Genomic DNA, 16,435 nt, shown 5'->3' with positions numbered 1-16,435 from the left:
CAAACTCAGCAGGCCCTACTGAGTCTCTGCGCTTTCTCTCAAACACTAAAACAATAACTAAGAAACAAAGTTCTGGCCTCGGCCGAAAACCTTTAACACGTGTTACAGCAACACGTCATTCACAGCACGCTTAACACAAGCCGGTCTGTGTATGTGTGTGCGTGTGTCTGCTTTCCAGCTTTTCAATAAAAGAGCTCCTTTATTCTGTGAATTTAAGAGACCTGGTCCACTGGCTCGACTCCAAACCCAGACGCGGCTCAAAGAGTCCATTGTAGACTTTTTTAAATTATCTTCCCCAAAATTCCAAAGAAAATTACTGCAGAGTAAATATTGTTCAGCTCCTTCTGTCATACGTTTTCCCTTCCCTTCAGAGGTAAATACGGTACGAATGCCAGGGCTTACAGGAAGAGCTTAAACAGTTGTGTGTTGTTGAAGTATACAGTTCCCCTCACATTTTTTACTTTTAATGTTTTTGTGCCTTATTGCCATCATAAATATTTCAGCAGTAAAGGTTACAACATGAGTAGACATATGTTTAAATTAGCATGAATGAAAACAAGACTGAGTCTATACAGTCTATACAGTAACAGTATAATGTCTATTTCACATTTATATAAAGAGAGTTTCTAAAAGTTTTACCCAAAGAAATGACACTTGTGATGGACATACAACAGTATGACTACTTTCTAGGGCTGCATAACAATTAATCGCCACTAATCGTTTGCAGAATAAAAGTTTTTATTTACATCATACATGTGTGTACTGTGTAATATATATATATATATATATATATATATATATATATATATATATATATATATAATATATTATTATTAATTATTTATAATTAATATAATGTTATTATAAAATTTTACCCCACCTGTGATAAGACTTCTAAAAGGAATTTTTCTGTCACTTTTTCATCATTCGTTTTTTTTTTACATAAAATCATTTGGTTTTTACTTTCTAATGATTAATGAGTTTTGTGAAATGAATGCTACAGTATAAGAATCATCATGCGTTTCCTTGCCTAAAGTGAACAAAGTTTTCAAAGTTATGTTTTAGTAAGTCAGGTTCAGGTATTTTGGCGCAGAATAATAAAGTATATTGTCAATTTTTTTTTATTTTTAGTATTTTTATATATAACAAATAAAATTTTAAAGAAGGGGTTCAACGGTATTTCATGCATTCTGACCTATTAAAACAATTTAAAAGTTGGTTTCCTCATGCGTGTCAAAAAAAGCAGTTGGATGTGTTACAGGGTATTTCTGTACCGTGTGCACTTCGCCAAAGTTCGTACCAGTTTTGTTAAAAGTTTTTTTTCCGATTACGGGTCCAGCTGACATTTCAGGGGTAAGCTATATCTAAAAGTATGACTTTTTTCTTTAACAAAGAATTTACACAATTACGGAACAAAGCACTCACATAACTCGTCTGGGTAATATACTAATGCCGCAATAGCTAGCCTGTCTGGAACCAGGAAAATATATTATCTCCCAAGGGTTTTTTCCTCCTAGGACTTTTTGTTCCTCCCAGAGGTTTTTCTCCAAGGTTTTTTTTCAACCCGGGTGAGTCAGCTGACATTGGCTTAACTTAGCACCCTCTTGTATACAAGACATTATTAATGCGCTCGCTTTATTTTGCTACTTATATTGTCTGTCGATTATTCTGTGTTTCCCCTGCTTCTATAAATGTAAAGCTGCTTTGAAACAATTACCAATTGTGAAAAGCGCTATATAAATAAAATAAATTGAAAATTGAATTGAAATTATGTTGGAAATAGGCACGCAAGTGCATATTATATGAACAACATGAACATGTAGGGGCGGTTTCCCGGACAGGGATTAGACTAGTCCTAGACTAAAACATTTTTAAGAGCTGTCCAAACTGAAAACAACTTGAACTGACATATCTTAAAATACACCAGTGCCCTTTGTTTTGCCTCAAAATGCACACAGGTAATGTTTTAAGTAAGGCATGTTTGTTAAAACTAGTAATATTTCCTAATTAAACTAAGGCCTAGTCCTGGATTAAGCTAATCCCTGTCCGGGAAACTGCCCCGTAGTGAATCATAAGTTATCCAGTGTGTTGTATAAAGTGTTGACTCGTGACTTGCTCCTCCCGCAGTTCGTAACTCCCCCTTAAAAAAATTTTTGTACGTTATTGAAAAGAATCAGTAAAGCTGATTTGTCTTTTATAAATCTGATAAAACTCTTCGGAGACATCAATGATGTATGTCACCATGGGAAAAATAATACAATTGCTTCTTCTATTTCAATGTGACTTTAAGGTACATAGGTGCTATAGGTAGGTAATTGGATGCTAAAATACTGTTACATAACAGCATTTTTAACCAAAAGTGGAAACTTTTTACACAGTACAGCTGTTCGTTTACATGACAGTGGTTTCGGGTTCTGAAAATGCAAATGTTTTTGTTGTCGTGTAAATGGTATAATTTCAAATCTGTGAGAACTGTGAGGTGGAAATGGTGACTTATATTGTGTGTTCAATCTACAGGCATGTGCATAAGTTTTTTATAAGGTTGTTGTGTGTACATGAAAATGCAACTTTTCCATTTTTTACTACATTGTTGTCGTGTAAACAGCTTCAGGAGACACATGAAACAAATGTTGATCTCCTATTGGTTGGTAAGTTACCGAAAAAAAAATCAATCCCTGGTCTAAATAAGCGGATAAGAATGTACTGTCTTGCTTTTCACCACAAAAGTTGCTGCAAAAATGAGCTCCCGGTGAATAGGAATGACATCTGGCTCTAAAAAAAAGTTGAAGTAAGTAAAAGATGCCAGCACAGCAGTCCTACAACAAGCCAGCACATCACAAGACAATCCAAAGCTGTGGACACTCACAGTGAGCTCATAGAGGAAAGATTGTGTCTCTGGATTCATCCTGCAGCGTGCCAGTTCACGACCACTTCAAGCTGTCGCGAAACTAACAAACACAGACGAAGAAACATCTCAATATAAACATCCTCACGCTTCTCTGTATAACTGAGACTTTATCCTCTGACAGGACCGTGAGCAGCGTTCATGGGCCTCTCGGCCCCGGGGCCACGGACCACAGGAATGCTGACGCCAGCGTCACAGATAGAAATGATGGAGACCGGGAAAGAGTGGAATGATGAAGAAAAACACAGAAAATGAAAAAATAATGACAGAAGAATGCCGCGAACACAGAGCTCCGTCTCTCGGGTATTACAAGAGCCGAGTGCACCGCAAACGCAACGAGCAGGAGTGAAGAAGAAAGATGGAGAAGGCTGAACAATGGAAAATATTGCAAAGGTGACATGGTCAAACCTCAGCATTTATAGATTTGTGAGATGATCATTTAACAGAAGTTTCCAGAATAAAGCCTTGGAAATAATCTACACGGATCAATACACTGGAGTGGACAATTTTCCAGATGTGCTGAAGAATGGAGAAAACTATGCAAGATGTTTATGCATAAAAATAGAAATCTGTTATTGAATGCCAGAAAGATCAGCAGCCATGTTTACACCTAACATTAACAATATGCTAACTTAACTTCAGATCGGCATGTAAATATTACGCATAATAAAAACACTATGTAACGCTACAAATGCAAAAAAATGGTTTAAAGGACTTAAAGACAGTACATCTGTGATCGGATCAGCCAAGCTAATTGTTAATAGCAGGTGTAAACTGGGCATTTTAATGGAGTCCTCCCAGTTTATACATTTATGTCAATAAACAGGTGACATGATGTGTGCATTCCAATTTGAAGGCTGAAGGGCGCAGACTTGGAAAGTGGGGACTCTGTCTTTAAAGGATGCAGTTGAAGTGAACTTAAACAAGACTACTTGCGCCACTTTCTGTCCCCCCCACCGTGGCTGTAAGCCGACACAACACAGCAGAGACATTTGAGACTTTTAAACATAAATATGTAAATAAAAAGTTTTCAATTTTATTTTAGAAAATATTATGCACTGACGCAGATTAAACTACCCAACAGTATATCAACATAGTTGTGCGTAGGTCCTACAGCGTAGCCTCAATGCCGTAGGCTACGCATCGGTTTTCATATATTCTTGCATCGGCATCCGCGTTGACGTGCAATTACATATCCAGATCGCCAAGTAGGCAGTATCCACACATGTAACCCACAATAACAGTGCAACAGCCAAAGAAAAAGCACAGGGTTCCCACCAGTGTTGGGGAAAGTGGCTTTTAAAAGTAATGCATTACAATATTGAGTTACTCCCCCAAAAAGTAACTAATTACGTTACTTAGTTACTTTTCATGGAAAGTAATGCTTACGCTACTTCTGCGTTACTTTTTCTTACTTGGCTGAGCCTTGATCTCTTTCAGGCCTTGCAGGTGTTTTTTATGATCACAAAAATGTCAAGCTCTGGCCTCCCATCTCCGTTTCTGACTCAAACTGTTCCTGCTCAGGCGCACAGAGTGAGTAATTCTACGTTAATATGTTCAATTTTATTGAGTACATTATTTTATTTTTAAATTGAATTAATTAAACTCAAAAGTAACTCGCATTACTTTTTTAAAAAAGTAACTCAAATATTAATGTGTACATTTATAAAGTAATGCGTTACTTTACTCGTTACTTCAGAAAAGTAATATTTTTACGTAATGCGCATTACTTGTAATGCGTTACCCCCAACACTGGTTCCCACACCTTATCTAACTTCTAATTACAGGACCTTTCAAGGACTTTCACGGTCCAATACTCTCAAATTCAAGGACTAAAGGTGGGGACACATTTCAAGTAAGAGCAAGGTTACATTGTGTTACATTTTAAGATACATTGTTACAGTTCCCTTTTGAGGGAACTCACGCTGCGTCACTAGGGTGACACTTTGGGGACGCCTCCAAGTGCGTCTGAATGCGTTTATCAAATTCAACCAATGGTGAGGCTTAACGACAAAGACAAGGTGACGCGGGAGCCAGGAAGTATATCGCTATCTGAAATATTGCCAAAGAGAGGGACGCAGGAAGTATGGCAAGGGAGACGCAGCGTCTTGTTCCCTTCTCAGGGAACAACAGTTACATACGTAACCCGAGACGTTTTCATGTGTCAAACACAACTATGCAAAAAAGAAATGCAATGCAATTTTTTTGCCTGACAGGAGGGGTTCTAGTGGACCAATCACAGCGCTTGTGGTACATTTGTGGTAAGATTATGGAGAGGTGCATGTCAATCTATGCAAAGCCTACGCATAACCTATGGCATAGAACCTATGCATGACTATAAATTACACTTTAGAAATATACAAAATAAAACACAACATATACAGTATTACAGCAATGATATTAATTCACATAATTAAAACATAATTTATTATAGTAAAACAGTTACAAGAAAAATATTCATTTTTTATTTAACTACAATTATGAATATTCATTTTAAAATACCCAGACGTCATAGACGTGCATTGACTCTTGATATGGCCAAGGCTGTGAAGGATCCATCTTTGGAAACATGATGGAGCTTCCGAATTGGGACAGCCTTTGTCGTGACGCGGTGACATCATTGGCCTTCAAATACGCCCTTCAAACGCCGCAACCTTTAAATTGGGATGCACCTGATGACTAGAATGAACATCCACAACACAGCTGCTGACAATTACACTTTACCGGCCAATCTGATAATACTGAAACCTGTCTAAATCCTCCATACACTATAAACGCTGATGTGAACCTGATGTTTCAATGCTTTCTTCTGCTGTTGTTCTCGTTCCTTCCCAATACCCAAAAACCTGTACTGTATAAAGAGGCTGTGGATTCAAGAATAAAACCATTAAGAGCCCACAAGTAGTAAAACTCACGCATGCTGCCAACACAAGGCGTAGTCCTTCTCTGGGGTACAAGCTGTTGAAATCCAAGATATCTAAAACACAACTCTTGGAGCGAATGAGAAGTCACCTGGAACATTGCGTGTAACGGTGTGTTAATGCCGTTGTGGAAACGCCAAAGCATGGTTTCGTTTCAGACACTCGTTCTCAATTTGGCTGGCTCGGATCAGGGATCTACATTTTTAAAAGTGAAGGTGATTCACAAAGCCAAAGAAAAACCATTTCTGTCTAAACCCAGCAGATGACTCTATACCGAATCTGTGCCAAAGTTAGCAGTTCCGGTGCGGATTCGGCCCGGAATCGTCTCCTGTCTGGGAATGGTTCCAAAAATAGTTCTTCTATGAAATCAAAATGTTACGTCTACATCTTCCAAACAAAAGGCACATGTTGTTCCTCAATATCTCTAAAACTTGCAAAGATGAGCCAGCGTTCGTGTGTCTAATGAAAAACACAACAAATGATGCAATTTGTGTTTTCATGACGCTGAACCAAAACCAAAAGCAAGTGACACAACCACAAGTCAATGATCGGTCTAATGACCTGGACTTACATCAACAGATCATGCTGGCGATGAGATCAGTGTTGGAGAAACACCAAAAACCAGCCGGCAGATTAACACAGCACATATGCAGATTCATAGACATCTTCTGGCCAATAGACCTGTTTTGATTTTGGTTAAGGAATGCATTCTTGGCAGACCAGATATATGGAAAAAGGTTTAAATGTAAGCAAAATGCCTCTCGCCTGGGGCAAATATGCAGAGACCAACCTCACTGCTCTATTAACAATTTCTAAGAATTAGTTTGCTCAAGCGGTTGGGTCACACATTCATTTAGTCTTGTAGTGACAAATTAATAGGAAAAGCAGGAAACGTGCATTCATGGGGTGAACTCAATGGCACTGCTGCCTAGCTAGAATTATAACAAGGAGCCGGAGGGGGAAACATGTATGCACTGTGGGTGACTTCAGGAAGACACACACACAGACACACTTTGGAAGTGCAAACATGGGCCTCAGAGTCATACAGGGAGCGTAGCCCTAGGGGTCTCCGAATGGACATAGCCTGCAGCCCTTGAAGTTTCTTATAAAAGATGAAGTTTTCGTGAGTGAATGCTTCACTGTCCCACTGAAAAATCTTTGTGCGTGGCCAGGAACAGAAGTGATTTCGGATTCACAGACAGCTGTCTTGGACCACACGTACATGCACGCCTGAACACAACACAAACAAATCCTTCAGCCCCCGTCCGAGAATCCCCCTATGGTGAATTATAATGGTCTTCATTTTCCTCTTTCTGTCTGAATCTACCTTTTGTGACATGCAAAAGCCCAGGGGAGCATGGGAAATTCTCCAACACTATTGTACTTTCATGCTCAAGGTCTCTTGGTGATAAAGTAAACTTAGCAGATCTTCAGAAAAGAAGCTCAACATCTTTTCCCAGAAGCACTTTTCTGTACTTATCCTTCTGCTCCGGTTACAGTAATATTACTCGAGTACTTATATAAATGTTCACAACTAGCCAAAGAGGCCCCATTTTTGACTACTGGTAGGCTATCGCAGATCACATGAATATAGTTGTATTGCTTCTTCTGTATGGCGAGAGGGAAATTTCTCAGTTCTGCTTTGCATGCATGTAACATAACATAAACGTGTCATACTCACTAAATATATACCTTGCACTGCAAGTCACTTTGCATAAAATCGGCAACCCAATGCATTCATGTATTGTTAAAGGACAACAGCACAGTTTTTCAATATTTTACTATGTTCTTACCTCAGCTTAGACAAATTAATACATACCCATCTTTTTTCAATGCATGCACTTAATCTTTGTACAGCGCGTCGTGAATGTGTTAGCATTTAGCCTAGCCCCATTCATTCCTTAGGATCCAAACAGGGATGAATTTAGAAGCCACCAAACAGTTCCATTTTTTCCCGATTTAAAGGCTATTACATGAGTAGATTTTTTTAAGCGGATATAAATTAGAACTATATTGTATGGCGGAAGATCACTTAGTTCGCAACATTTCGACCTTGGCACGCAGTAACATCATCACTCCTGACTATTCCCCCCCTCGCTCAAACTTCCATCAATATTACTGCGCCCGAAGTGTCTTTAAATAGAGAAAACATGGAAGTGTTTGGTGGCTTCTAAATTTTCCCCTGTTTGGATCCTAAGGAATGAATGGGGCTAAGCTAAATGCTAACACATTCATGACGCGCTGTACAAAGATTAAGTGCTGCACACATTGAAAAAAGATAGGTATGTATTAATTTGTCTAAGTTGAGGTAAGAACATAGTAAAATATTTTGTTAAATTGTTTTTTTAATATCATATGTGACCCAGGACCACGAAACTAGTCATAAGTCACCCGGGTAAATCTGTAGCAAAAGCTAACAATACTTGTATGGGTCAAAATTATCTTTTTTATGCCAAAACTCATTAGGATATTAAGTAAAGATCATGTCCCATGAAAATATTTGGTACATTCCCTACCGTAAATATTTAAAAGATGTATTTATCATTAGAAATATTTGTTGCTAAGGACTTCATTTGTACAACTTTAAAGGCAATTTTCCTCAATATTTTGACTTTTTGGCAGCCTCAGATTCCAGATTTTCAAATAGTTGTATCTCAGCCAAATATTGTCTAATCCTAACAAACCATACATCAATGGAAAGCTTATTTATTCAACTGTTATATGTTTAATTGTGGTCCTGGGTCACATATGTCTTAATAAACGGACAAATAATCTGGCTGTCATATCGCTAATGATGCACAGTGTAAAATATTTAGAAATATGGATATTTTAGGTTAATTTAAACCAACGGCTGCGTTTGTCCGTATTTTAAACAACCATGGGATGAAACAACCCAGCATTTTTCAAATATAGAGAAAGACTTCTCTGAATGTTCTGTTGCTCTTTAAACACAACTATTACATGTGTTTTCTGTTATTTTCCCTTTTGTTTATATATACAGCTGCGGAAAAATTTAAGAGACCATTTGAATGGTCCCTTTCAGGTTTTCTAGGTTTACCATTTATAGGTATGTGTTTAAGTAAATTTATCATTTTTGTTTCATTCTGTCACTACCGACAACATTTCTGCCAAATTCTTAATAAAAATAATTGCATTTATTTACTGAAAATTTTAATTGTAAAAACATGGAGAAAATATCAAAAAAAGATGCATTGTTTTCCAATTTTCAATACTACAGAGAAAACAAGTTCAAATTCATTTCTCAACAAAAAAATCGTTATGTTTTTACATGAATAAATATTTAGATTTTTAGTCACATTCTTAATGGTTCCCGTCATGCTTTTTTTGTCACTCCCGAGGATTGTTTTGTTAAATTTATTATATATTTAAAAATATAAAATATGTATATATATATATTTGAAGAGTTTGGTTCCAAAACGCGCTAAACGCCATTTAAAAACAAGAGTTACAGCCAAAATCAGTATTGTATCAGGTCAGAATTAAAAAGTAAATTCTTCATTTTATGCAAAATCTGATATCCATCGTGTTATTCTGTCATCTTTTCTCCCTTTTTCCCCAAACTGCGACAAACGCCAGTCCTTCTTCTCTAATGCAATAAATCTGCTTAACCAATCACAGCGCGCCATTCCACTCACTGTAAACAACAATGGCGGCAGCGGCGCTTTGAATACACACGGATTCCTAGTTTTCCTCATCTACTTTTTACCTTGTGATCAACAAACAAACAAAAACAAAATAGTAATTTTGATGGCATTGATAAACCTGTGATGGTTTTCTATGGCGGGGAAGAAAAATGCGACTGTTGCTTGTTTTCACATGACAGCATCAAGCTTCTGTCATGCTAACACATTGACCCCAGATAATCTTATGAAAAACTTTACATTAATTTACTCAAAGTCACTGAATATCGAGCAGGACCAAAACATTTTACAGCTGATCGCTGTCAAAAAAGTTCAGCGACGACGTCCCAAGAACAGCAGCAATGACAGTGTTCTTAATATGACAAAGTAAGTATTTTGATAAATGCCATTAATGTTTCTTTTTTTAATCAGTGTATACCACTAGTCAACTACATGAATATAACATGGCAAAGATGAATGCACATTATATATATTGATTCAATAAATTTAAAGCATTTTGGAAAAAAAACCTGTCATTTATTGCATTTTGCGGGGGGGAAAATTAGTTTTTATAATAAATCTTTGAAACTCAAATTATGGATTTGAATTTTTAATGTTAATATAACCTAAAGATGCTATGTGAAAGTTTGTAACAGGAAATAGTGGTTTTCATCTTGTCACTTTCTTGGTACAGAAAACACGTTTTTACCGAAATTAGCCAAAATGGATCTATTGCGTTTTGAAACCAAACTCTTCATGTATAAAAACATATAAGAATATATAATATGAAGTGCAGGTAGCTCTTCTCACACATGCTTGGGTGGCCCTAACATTAAATCTAGTTAAATCCTAAACTTAACAAACCAGACGGCCCTCCCGCAGAACGCCGCTCATAAAGAGCATCTTATACTCTGAGCAATGAGACGACGTGACCTCTGACCGACATGACCTCTGTGATCGCTCCATAAACACGCTGTCAGATCCCTACAACAAACAGACGCGGCTCTTCTCAACACAGAGCAGGTTGTTTTATTAAAGGCGAACACACGCGAGCCTCACAGCTTTAATTACAGGAAGAGTCTGGACATCCACATTGACTCTGAGTCTGATTCGTACTGAAGGACTGAATGGCAGATCAGGAAACAAAGTATCTTTATGAGTGGCTGTTGGACCAATTACATCGCAGTTTAAACAGGATCTCCATCAGACTTGAGCGAGTGAATGACAGTGATGGATAAAAGACAGAGACACAAGAGATCCCGCTAAATTCAATGTAATCCAAAAATATTTCCGAAATTTTAAAGAAACGGTTTGCTCAAAATATTCACAAAATCAAAACATTGAATTTGTAAGTATTATTTGTTCACCCTCATTATGTACAAAACTTTTTAAAGCATTTGTAGCAATAAAAAAATTTAATAAAAGTGATAAAACTATCTGATAAAAAATAAGTTAACAAATTGACGTTTGCTGCATAATATTTCATACACTATAATGAATAAACAAATAAAGGGTTAATAAAAAATAGTTCATCACAACGATAACATAGAAGAACTATTTTTTGGTTCCCCAAAGGATCATTCAGTTAAAAAAAAACTTTTTAACCTTTCATAAGTCTATTTATGGGGCTTTAACATAAAATATTTCTATTTAACATAATTTTTTTTGTTCAAACTGTGACCTGGTTTATTTGAATGTCATGTATTTTGTATTAAAGGGATAGTTTACCCAAAAATAAAAATTGTGCCATCATTTATTCACTCTTATGTTGTTACAAACCAGTATATATTTCTTTGTTTTGATGAACACACATAAAGATATTTTAAACCAACCAGAAGCCCCATTGACTTCCTTAGTAAGAAGAAATAATATTATGGAAGTCAATGGGGCTTCTGATCGATTTGGTTTTCATTTTGGGTGAACTATCCCATTAAGTAAACAAAGTGAATCTGATAAGACGATACCTATAACCACACACACACACACACACACACACACACAGACAGAAAAAGCAAAGCTTCTTTATAATGAATAAATAACAGCATGCAAGCATAAAATGATATGATGATACTGGCCGAATGTTATTTTTGGTGCGAATGATTCCTTTAATTCCAGCACATGATGTTTTTGGACCCGTAACTATAAATTAGGTTTTGCAAACAATTTTGCAACTCGATATTTCAATACAACTTTTGATCCATTAGCTTTTCTATGCAAATGCAAGGCCGTGTGCCGCGCCAGTGAATACAGATTAAAGGTCTGGCGCGTAACCATGCGTTTCAGAGTCTTTATCTGCTCTGTAATAAGTCGGCCAAATCGAGTGAGGTCAATTACGCCCTGTCCAGTGCTACACAAATACCAGCGTCCACCTCGCTGCCTGACGCCGCGGCGGTGCGCCCGGACGCCTGCGGCCCGAGAGAGAGACGCCGATGGAAAACGCAGATCAGCCCTAATGTGGCCCTGCGGGCGATGCTGCGTTACTGCCCCTCACCAACATCCACCCCTACCCCACGACCACAACAGCTTCTAAATCCATCTCTACAGAGAAAGAGAGAGAGAGAAAGAGAGAGCGAGAGAGCTTCACCACAACATCTTTACCTCTTGAGAGATGTCATTTAATGTGAACCGCAGAAAGGTCAACACTGAAGCGGCCGGTGCCAACTCCTGGAGCCAACGCTTTTCATTTTTCCTTTAATGCTGACATGGATAGGTATCTATTATTTCGGGGTTGCTTCCAAAAGGTGGTTTTAAAAGTATTGGTTGAGATACGTGTCTTACTTGTGTATGTGTGCGTGCTGTGCCAGGGGTTTTTAAGCTTTAAAAAGAAGCCATTCTTTCAAAAGCTCTTATTTTTTCCATCATGCTGCTGCTGCTATGGTACAGCGTTCTTCAGGCGTGCGGTCTGGCCTGCTTACAAAGACAGACTGATATATATATACATGCTATATGCATGGAGAGGCAACTCAGAAAAGGGTGGAGGAGACAAGACAAACATTCAAAAGTGAAGTAAAGGTACAGTGAAGTGAATCGATCACGAGCCATGCTCAACAAAAAGGCTTCTGTCGGAAAAGAAAAAATAAAGAGAACCAAAAAACATTTCATGTAAAGGTTGTGTCCTTTGGAAAGCATATGCTTTTGAAAATAAAATGAAGATGACCTGCTGAACAAATAAAAGTCACAATAAAACAAACCCGAACACAATCCTTTGCACAACAACCCAAAAAACGGTTTGCAATTTCTAAAGCTGATGGCCAAACATGCAGTGTCAGATTCAAAGCAAGCGTGTTTTTGTCTGAATGTGAGAATGATGCAGGCGACAGCAGCTGTGTGATGCTCACACACAACAGCATTAAAGCGTAACAGACCAACACACAGAGGTCAGACGTTCACACAAACATCTAAACTTCAGTTATCAGTCCTTTGAGAGTCTATAGGGGGCTATTTTGTACACACTGCCTATGATGCTCATGATTATGACATCAGCCCTTTGTCCCAATTCACCAACTATTGGTTCCAAATAGTATTCGAAATAAGGGTTAGTATGTCCCAAATTGAAAGTATGTTGAAATGAGTATCAATTGTATTATTTATTACATTTTTTAGATTAGTTTTGCATCTTTTATGTATGTTAACATTTTAAAGGACATTTCACAAGACTTTTTTAAGATGTCAAATGAATCTTTGGTGTTCCCATAGTTTGTATGTGAAGTTTTAGCTAATAAATAGATAATTTATTCTAGCATGTTAAAATTGCTACTTTGTAAGTGTTAGCAAAAATGTGCCGTTTTTGGGTGTGTCCTTTAAATGCAAATGAGCTGATCTCTTCACTAAATGGCAGTGCCGTGGTTGCAGATAAACTGTGGGTTTACACCAGATGCGAGTTTAACGATTTACGCGAGTAGATTACATACAAAGTCAATGCAAAGACGCGATCAGACGCGTCCTCGCGTGGGGCGATGCGAATGATGCGATATGGACGGCGCGTTTGCTGTAAAACACGCGCTATTCGCCTAAAATATTCAACTCGAGCGAAAAATTAGCACGACATGAAGTTCAATCTAGAGCGACCAACGCGATGCGATTGCACGCTTTGCGTTTGGTGTAAACCCACAGTAAGGGGCGGTATTATCCCCTTATGACATCACAAGGGGAGCCACATTTCAATTACCTATTTTTTCACATTCTTGCAGAGAATGGTTTACCGAAACTAAGTTACTGGGTTGATCTTTTACACATTTTCTAGGTTGATAGAAGTACTAGGGACCCAATTATAAAATTAGATTTTCATGATATGTTCCCTTTAAACAATGAGAAACATATCAACAATTAAAATCAAATCAAAAAGTAAAACAAAAAAGTTTTGGGTGTACTGTATCAAAAAAGTAGCCCTCAGATTGTTTTATCCAGTCTGGTAGCCACACCTTAGTTAACTTCAAATTCAATGACCTTTCATGAACTTTCCATGTCCAATACCCTTAAATTCAAGATCTAAATGTGGGGACACATTTCAAGTGAGATCAAGGTTACATCGTGTTACCTTTTAAGATACATCGTTACAGTTCCCTTTCAAGGTAACTCGCACTGCGTCACTGTAGTGACGCTTTGGGGCCGCCTCCAGGGGTAAGTGCATCTGAATGTGTATATCAAATTCAACCAATGGTGAGGCTTAACGACAAAGACAGAGTGTTGAGGGAGCCAGGGAGTATATCGTTATCTGAAATATTGCCAAAGATGGCATTACAGGGACGCGGGAAGTATGGCAAGGGAGACGCAGCATCTCAGTCCCTTCTCAGGAAACAACAGTTACATACGTAACCCGAGATGTTTTCATGTGTCAAACACAACTATGCAAAAAAGCATTTTGGTATGAATCAACATTCGCATCCAGAAAATATAAGCATTTAAAGCCAACAGTATAGCACTTGTTCTTAAAAAGTCTAGAATTTGAATGATATCCACTACACAGGGAATAATACGGATTTTTTTACAGGAAATTTTTTGCATAAAATATATTCGAGCACTTTCAATGACCTGTATCTATGTATGTATATTTTCAAAAACTTCCCAGGGCCTTGAACTTTTTCCCCCAGATTCACAAACTATCAAAGATTTCAAGGACCCATGGGAACCCAGTAGCCATTGCTCACAAAAAGGTTGGAGACCCCTGGTCTACTACTTCCACTAAAAGCACCCACTTTTAACAACTGTTATTACCCATAATTCACTGCAAGAGATAATTGTTTACTAATGCACTAAATCTATAAATTATATGGTAAACATCTCTTCCAACAACGCTTGCATCCGTTATGTGTTATTATGTCCCAGTACTATCATTCTACTACCAGTCATACCATACTTACTACTAAAGAAAAAAAACATAGTTTGTGTAAGAGCAATGATAGAGCAATAAATAGTATAATTAGATTGTCATGATCCTGTCAGGCCTGTATGTTATTTCATGTGACAGGATCAAGGCAGCCCTATTTGTTTTCTTGTGTTTTTGTGGGGAAGCACATGGCCTATGTTTGTATTTGGTATGCCATGTGCTCTCCTGTCTTGAGTCTTAACCCCGCCCCCTTGTTTCCTTATGCAATTATTAGTTCATGCCTTTCACCTGCCTGCCCTCATTACTTTGATTAGTTCCTCTCCTATTTAATGTCCTCGTGTTTGCGGTCTTGTGCTGGATCATCTTTAGATACTGTTGAGTGTGCCTTGTCTTGCCCTGCCCTGTTTATAATTTGGATTATTGTCTTTGTTTGCCCCCTCGAGGGTGTTTTTTGTTATTAAATAAAGTTATTTGTCTTTTCCCACACATAACATATGTCCTGTACCAAATGGCGCACTTCATGTGGACTTTCGGTCTCGTGGCCTTAAAATGCTCATTTAGTCTACGAGTCCATAGGGTATCCCATCTGTGATTTTTATGCTCCCAAGTGTGCTCATCAGCGCCCCCTTTGCACCCTTGATGCAGTCTTCGGCGTAAGTGGTTGCAATCAATTTATTTAAAGGGACTGTAAGTAGGATTTTAAGTGTTTTATTAATCACTGCCAGTGATCTGACTTTTCTTTGTAAGCTTAGAATTTCTCCTCTTTACTTACATTGAATGGGTAAGTCCAAGGAGGCATCCATATCGTTCCGCCGTATTGATAAACTATAATAGCAGAGAGGGACAAAAAGCAATAGCCTATCAATACATTTCCACAACGCGTTTTCATTCAGAACGCGTGAACCAGATGCAACGGACAAGGAGATCAGTGATCACATAACGGCTACCGTAGTTGCAACACACATTTGGAAAGGCGAGGTGCTAGAGAGCACTGTTCGTTTGAATGCAAAATACAATTCAACAACTAGATGGGGGTAAATCCTACTTATTGGCCCTTTAAGCTACATTAAAAAAAATTGTTTACATTGTTTAAATTTAGCTTAAATAAATTGATTGCAACCACTTAATTAAATGAATCATTTTTTTCAGTGCACGCACTTTATCATCCCAGAAGTCCTTGCGAAAGAGCAATCAGACGACGAATGGGAGGAGTCATATCACTTCTCTTCCTATTTCTGGCATAACACTTCCCAAAAATATGACTCCGGTGCAACCTCGTGGACTCGCAAGGGTCCATACACTGAAAAAAATGATTTATTCAAGGTAAGTGGTTGCAATCAATTAATTTAAGCTACATTTAAACAAAAGTTTTTTATTGTATTTTACTTTACTAATCTTTTTTGTTTAAATGTAGCTTAAATAAATTGATTGCAACCACTTACCTTAAAAAAATTGAGGAAATTGAATGAATCATTTTTTCAGTGTAAGGTTTGCATTACATGATGTCATAAAAGTGTGGACTCTGAGGAAGTCCGGAGTGTGCCATTTGGGACAAGGCCATAAAAATTAATGGAGACAAAGAAGAGAACTTGGTGAAAGTTTTTTTATGTACTTTCAATTTAAAAATTTTAGAATTATTCTG

At 37.6% G+C, this 16,435-nt stretch overlaps 1 protein-coding gene across 2 annotated transcripts in view; it reads right to left on the bottom strand.

The window, feature by feature from the left end:
- The window catches only part of LOC141362940 (mitochondrial import inner membrane translocase subunit tim16-like), a 218,865-nt gene that overhangs the window by 85,916 nt on the left and 116,514 nt on the right, over positions 1-16,435 (bottom strand). The window lies entirely within an intron of this gene.

This window comes from Misgurnus anguillicaudatus, unplaced genomic scaffold (assembly GCF_027580225.2).
Source record: "Misgurnus anguillicaudatus unplaced genomic scaffold, ASM2758022v2 HiC_scaffold_29, whole genome shotgun sequence".
In the NCBI taxonomy this organism is placed as follows: domain Eukaryota; kingdom Metazoa; phylum Chordata; class Actinopteri; order Cypriniformes; family Cobitidae; genus Misgurnus; species Misgurnus anguillicaudatus.
Note: the sequence above shows the minus strand (reverse complement) of the source record. Positions and strands in the feature narration are given on the sequence as shown.